At 40.2% G+C, this 6,612-nt stretch overlaps 1 protein-coding gene across 1 annotated transcript in view; it reads left to right on the top strand.

The window, feature by feature from the left end:
• Positions 1-5,412: 5,412 nt before the first annotated feature.
• The window catches only part of PASD1 (PAS domain containing repressor 1), a 93,561-nt gene continuing 92,361 nt past the window's right edge, over positions 5,413-6,612 (top strand). The window contains exon 1 of the mRNA XM_028091963.2: positions 5,413-5,614. The gene's annotated coding sequence lies outside the window, so the exon portion shown is untranslated. The remainder of the gene's footprint in view (positions 5,615-6,612) is intronic.

The raw sequence follows: 6,612 nt of genomic DNA, 5'->3' as shown, positions 1-6,612 counted from the left end.
CTAAATAATATTACACTGTATGGATATACCATATTTTGTTTATCTAGTCATCAGTTGATGGACATTTAGATTGTTTCCATCTTTATAGCTATTATGAATAATGCTGCTATGAACATGTTAAAATTTTGCACATTTACGTACACAAATACATACATACAAACATACATAATACAAAAGCAAAATTGCCGGGCTATTGTGTATACTTAATTTAACCGAGTAGTGCTGGACTGTTCTCCAAATGCCTGGCCTTGTCTATGCTCCCACAGCAAAGCATGAGGATTCCTATAATACCTCAGTTCTGTCAACACTTGGTAATCCATAGCGTTCTAATATTTTCCAGGCCAACAGATGTAAGATATCACATAGATGTTTTAATCTGCATTAATTAATGAGCTGGAGCATTTTATATACTTGCTTTTTGGGTTTCCTCTTTCATAAATGTTTTGTTCCTTTATTCTTTCCCCATTTTCCTATTAGGCTTCCTATCTTTTTGGTGATGCTTTTGAAATATTAGTTTTTGTTGGCATTAGATATTGCAATTTCTTTCTCCCATCTTACCATCTGTCTTTAATTTTTTCCATGATGTCCTTCACTAAACAGAAATCTTTAATTGGAATGTAATTAAATTTATTAATTTTCACCTCACATCTTTGGGTTTAGAGAAAAACAAAGATTTTCTTATTTAAGGAATTCTTCCTTACTCCAAGATGAAAAAATATTTTTGTAATTTCCTTTTCAATGTTATTTTTTCCTTTCATAATTATTCTTGAAAACATTAGGAATCCACCTTCATACAGATTGTTAGATGGGAACCTAGTTTGATTTTTCCTCCCATTATAAGACAATTCTCCTAACACCATCCACCAAATAATCTATCCTTTCCTGTAATCTGTGGTACCACTTTTATCATATCCTATGATCCCATATATATCTGGGTCTCTCTCTGAACTCTATTTTGTTCCATAGTCTGCTTAAATTTAATACTATCTCTAGCATGACTTGAGCTTGACTCTGTGTGCATTCACCTTGGTTATTTTCCTCAGTGCTCGGAAAGTAATAACTCCTCAAAACAGAACAAAACAAAGCCAAGCTTACAAGACAAATCTGAGCAGGGGCTCACCTGCTGGATTTGGTATAGGCAACACTTTTGTGCCAAGGGCTCCTTGCAAGTTGAAGGCTTAGCTCAGTTTCCAATTCTCATTTTTCTTCATTCTAAAGAGTTTGTGGCAATTCCTTGCCCCATGGGACAGCCAGGAACTCGTGCCATAAATTGCTATAAATCAAGAGCTTTGATGCACTTGTAACAAATCCAGTAGGCAGCAGATTTTCTCAGCTTAACTAAATGATGCTTATTGTTAATTTACCCTAGTATCCTGGTAGCTGTCCACGGAGATTTCTATTATCCAACATCAGTAGTGAGAATGAGGTAGGACTTACTCAAAAGACATACAATGGGAATATATAACTACCTTCAGGTTGTACGCAAATAGAGTATCAGCACTTGTTCATATTATAATTATTTCTTTGTATCCTCCAGTTAGCCATGACTAGTTAGGCATTATGACTAGTTATCAACTGAGTTTTATAGTAATTTTGTGTCATGTTTAAAATAATCATAAAGCTGTATACATATTTTGCTCAAATATTTGATCTCCAGCCATGAAGCCCATACTTGCTTTGAGCTAACTGTGGCACATGATTGTCTGCAACCAGGCTACAACAAGCTGTTTGGGGCCAAGCAGGTCGGTGCATTGCCTTTGTATGGTTTCTCATAATTATCAATTTCCTCTCCTTCCTCTCCCTTTTATTTCTGTCATACATACCAGTTCTCACTCCTAGAGTCTCATTTTCTCACTTCTAATTTTTAATTGATATATAATTTACATATCCTAAATTTTACCCTTTAGAGGAATATAATTCAGTGGTTTTACAGTGTATTCACAAGATTGTATGAACATCACCTTTATGTAATTCCAGAACATTTCATCACCCCCAAAAGAAACCCTGTCCCCTTTGGTAGGGACTGCCCCCATTCTTCCTCCCCTCAGCTCCCAGAACCACTAATCTGCTTTCTGTCTCTATGGATTTGCTCATTCTGGACATTTCGTTATAAATGGCATCTTTTTTATTATGGTTAAACACATGTAACATACAACTTTCTAGCTTAACAATTTTATTTTTTATTTTTTTAAGATTTTATGGGGCGCCTGGGTGGCTCAGTCATTAAGCGTCTGCCTTCGGCTTAGGTCCTGGTCCCAGGGTCCTGGGATCGAGTCCCGCGTTGGGCTCCCTTCTCGGCGGGAGTCTTGCTTCTCCCTCTCCCACGCCCCCTGCTTGTGTTCCCTCTCTCACTGTGTCTCTCTCTGTCAAATAAATAAATAAAATCTTAAGGGCGGAGAGAGAGAGAGAGAGAAGGAGCGGGGGGAGGGCCAGGAGCAGACTCCCCGCTGAGCAGGGAGCCCGACGTGGGACTCAATCCTGGGACTCCAGGATCGTGATCTGAGCCGAAGGCAGACCCTTAACCAACTGAGCCACCCAGGGACCCTATCTTAAAACCATTTTAAAGAATACAGTTGAATAGTATTAAGTATATTCACATTGTTGTGCAGCCAATCTCCAGAACTCTTTTCATCTTGCAAAACTGAAACTCTGTCCCCGTAAATGACAATTTTCCATTTCCTCTTTCCTCGAACTCCTGGCAACCAGCCCACTATTCTATTCTACATTTTGTCTCTATGAATCTGACAACTCTAGGTACTCATATAGGTGAAATCATACAGTATATATGTCTTTTTGTGACCAGCTTATTTCACTTAGCATAATGTTTTCAAGCTTCACCCATATTGTATCATCAGTCAGTTAAACATAGAATTACCATTTTTATGGCTGAATAATATTCCACTGTATGGATAGACCCTATTTTGTTTATCCAGTCATCAGCTGATTGACATTTGGGTTATAATTGTACTACTTTGCATTCTCACCAGCAGGGTGTGCAGGTTCCCATTTGTTCACATCTTCAACACTCCTTCTTATCATCTGTCATTTTGATAGCCATCCTAGTGGGTTGCAGCCAGAATTCCCAACCCACTGCCCATCCTCATAATTTCGGATCTGAGCCAGGGCAGCTGGAGCCAGCTGAAGGGAACTATTGGGTATACTGGGTATACTGGGTGACAAGAAGGCCAGTGATTGGAGGAGTGGATTGATTTTTTTTAAAACAAGAACTATTTGTTTTCTAAAGTTTTTTGACAAAAATTCATCTGAACTCTCGGTTTTGGACTGATTAAAATAATCGGGTGACTAGACTGTTTGAATAAACAATGTATGGTGGGCTGGGTGGAGCCAGCCCACTCTGAGTTTGAATCCCAGTTCTGTCTCCCTGGACTAGTTATTTCGTTTTCCTGGGTCTGTTTCTCTCTTCTGTAAAATGAAGTACAATCACAATCAGATGAAATATATGTAAAAGAATCTACACACTTCTGGCACAGAATAGGTACACAGTAGATCAGTAGATCTTCATTTATTTTTTCTTTGAATCTTACCAACCTTTTTTTTTTTTAGATCAATTTTTACTAAAATTTCCTTTGATTTCAGCCCTCAAGTATTCCTTGAGGTATGCTGGCTTTTCATGACAGATAACACAGAGAAAGTGGAGAATACTCAGGTGGCTTTTCTGGGGAGAAGAACATTTGGTTGATTTTTTTTTAAAGGAGGGTTATTAAAGCCCTACACACTTCAGTGTGTTTAAAGCTTCACAGTCTGAGTCAAGCTGCGTACCTTAAGCTGTTATGGTTGTCATGGTAAGTAGTGTTTGCTTTCCATAGCAACTGAAGCTACAAATATTTATACAAATGCTGAAAAGAATGGCCAGAGAACAAAAACATGCCTTGCTCACAGTCTTAAGTGAAGATGTTTTCTCCTATAAAAGCATCCTAAAGTCCTGTGCTGCGGGGGCCAAGGGAAGGCTGCCCAAAATGTACCACAGTGGGGTACTGATTATTTTGAATTGAAGCTACATGGGAAGCAACTGGTGCAAAGACACTCAGCCCCTCCTCTGTCCCCCTGAAAGCAGGAAACAAATCTCCCATATGAAAAATACCCTCCCTATACTAAGAAGTAAAAAGACATCCTTGTCACCAGACATAGGGACTTTTTGTGGATGCAAAATACATGAGGGCATGATATAGTGGGAGCAGCCAGTCCTTCTCATCTGGGCTCTCAGATTCTGGACAATCCTTCCCAAAGGATTCAGTGGGCTTCCGTGTCCTTAGTTGGAAAATGAGGGGCTTGGGCCAAACCATCAGTAAGGACTCACTTGGCTACACCAGCATCACTAAGGCAGAACCCCCAGGAAGTCCCATACTTGTAAGAGCTCCTTAGCGGTTCACCCACAGTCTGTAGGTTGGAGAGCATAGGTAATTTGAATGTTCCAAACTTACTCTTGCTAAGTTGAGAGTACAGGAAGAACACATGGGCATTTAGGCCCTCTGGGAACATATGTTAACAATTGGTCTTTCTTTTTAGTTAACGATCTCCCAGAAAAAAAAAAATTATCTTTCTTCCTGGTTTCAAAGCCAGAACATGTCTCTTCCGTAGTTTGTCACATTAAAATATTTAGTGAACGCTCTAGCAAAGTTCTAACTGTTGTGCAGTGAGAAGAGAAGAGCACCCATTATGATTGGGAGGGTATTAGAGGCTGTGAGAATGGGATGGGGTTTTCCTCAACAGCCCGAAGTCCTTGTGGCACAGATAGTATTCCCACCGGGGGAATGATGTGACATGAACTTTTTGAAAGGCACCGTGGCTGCTGGGTGGAGACCAGTTTGGAGGGGACAAGAGTGAGAGCAGGAGGGACTCCAGTCAGGGGTGCAGGCCAGAGCTGAAGGGGCTGTGGACTAAAAGGGTGGATCCTTGCAGAAATCACTGATTGCTTTTTTTTTTTTAATTCAAGACGGAATGAAATAGCACTCCTTAAATTCCTTTCATGTATTTATCATTGAATTTTCCCATAAGTAAAATAGGTCATACTTCACTAAAGTACACCACTATATATTAGTATCATACCAGGAAAAATGGGGGACTTTTAACAGAAACTCAACTCACACATTGATCCATGTATTCCAGATGTACTAGAAATATTACTACATTTTCACAAAATGGCATCTGACTGAACTGGAGATGAACAAAGGTGTGAGTGCTCTTATAAGCCAGGAGTGACTTGAAGTTGATATTGTGCAAGTGTGTTGTCTTTTCCCTCAAGAGATATAAAAATGGGATACTTATTTCCTTTGGGGATGAAGCAAACAACCGGCAGTTTGATGCCCACACGGAGATAAAATGTTACATCACTTGTTTTTTTGTTTTATTTTTTGTCTTCCAGGGAATTCCTTTGGAGATTTCCATGGAATTTTGGGGCTTGCCGTAGAGGCTACTCGTGGCTGTTCTTTGCAGAGGAATGCCTAGTCTCTGATATTGGCAGGTCCCCTGTGAGAAAGACCAGAGGTAAAGTGGTACCTCCAAGCAAGATCAGAAGAATCTCAAGTGGAAGTCCCCCAAATCTTGCATGCTGTGTTCAGAGGGGATGGACATCTGGAAGCCCTGCCTGCCTTTGGTGAGTATTTTATTGTCCTTCCTGATGGTAATTACATCCCCACTGACCCGGGCCTCCTTCTTGCTGGGCTCTGTGCCAGGCATTTTGCATGAATCATCCCATCGAATCCTCCCTACTCTATGAGGCAGGTACTATCTATTATTGGGTCCATTGGTGAGAGGACACTGTGGCTTCAGAGAAGTTAATGACATTCTCCAAGACTGGCCAAGATTTATACTTAAGCCCAAGCTCTTCCTGGTCTGCTGCTGCTAATCTCTCTGCTTTTGGGGGCGAGTCATGGTTTGTTTCTGAGGAAGGTTGGTCAGTCATTTTAGGATTAATGCTTTTAGTAATCCCTCTCTTTTGAATGTTGTCTTTGACAACTCAGTAGTAATTGTATAATTAAAGGTAATTAATGCTGATGATATGCTCTACAAATGACAAGCATTACATACCTACACGTTATCCTTCCCTCGTTGCATGTAATCTGGCACTGAAAGAATTGGTTTGTTTTAGGATGAGAAGAACTTGAGAGTTGGGGGCAATGGCACCTGGCTTTTCTGCCCTTTACGCAACACTCTGCTTCAGGATTTAGGGAAGTGTTATGTAAATGCCTGCCTCACTGAACAGCTTCTTGCTCTATCATTTCCTGGTTATTTCGGATGTCATGCCATGCTGAAGCTTTGAAACTGAGAATTTGTGGTGCCTGAAGGCTGTACTACGGCTACAAATCCGAATGGTGTACTTAAAATGCACTGGGAAGAGTCATACTGTTTTAAAATGAGTCCCTCCTGAAACTGAGTTTAGGAGCTTCTTTCTAAACTCCACAAGGAGTTTAGGATTTTAACTTGTTTTTAAGGGAAGCATAGTTGACATGCAATGTTATGTTAGTTTCAGGGGTACCAGGATTTTAAGTTTAATTTTAGAATGGGGAAAAGAATATATCCAAAGCCCCCCCCCCCCGCCACCCCATGGTGATGCACTCCCCGGCTTTATTGAGATATGATTGACAAATTAAA

The sequence above is a fragment of the Eumetopias jubatus genome, unplaced genomic scaffold (assembly GCF_037043125.1).
Source record: "Eumetopias jubatus isolate StellerSeaLion01/CBP00866 unplaced genomic scaffold, mEumJub1_p1.0 scaffold_11, whole genome shotgun sequence".
NCBI lineage: Eukaryota > Metazoa > Chordata > Mammalia > Carnivora > Otariidae > Eumetopias > Eumetopias jubatus.
The sequence above is the reverse complement of the archived record's forward strand: the minus strand, read 5'-3'. Positions and strand labels throughout refer to the sequence as shown.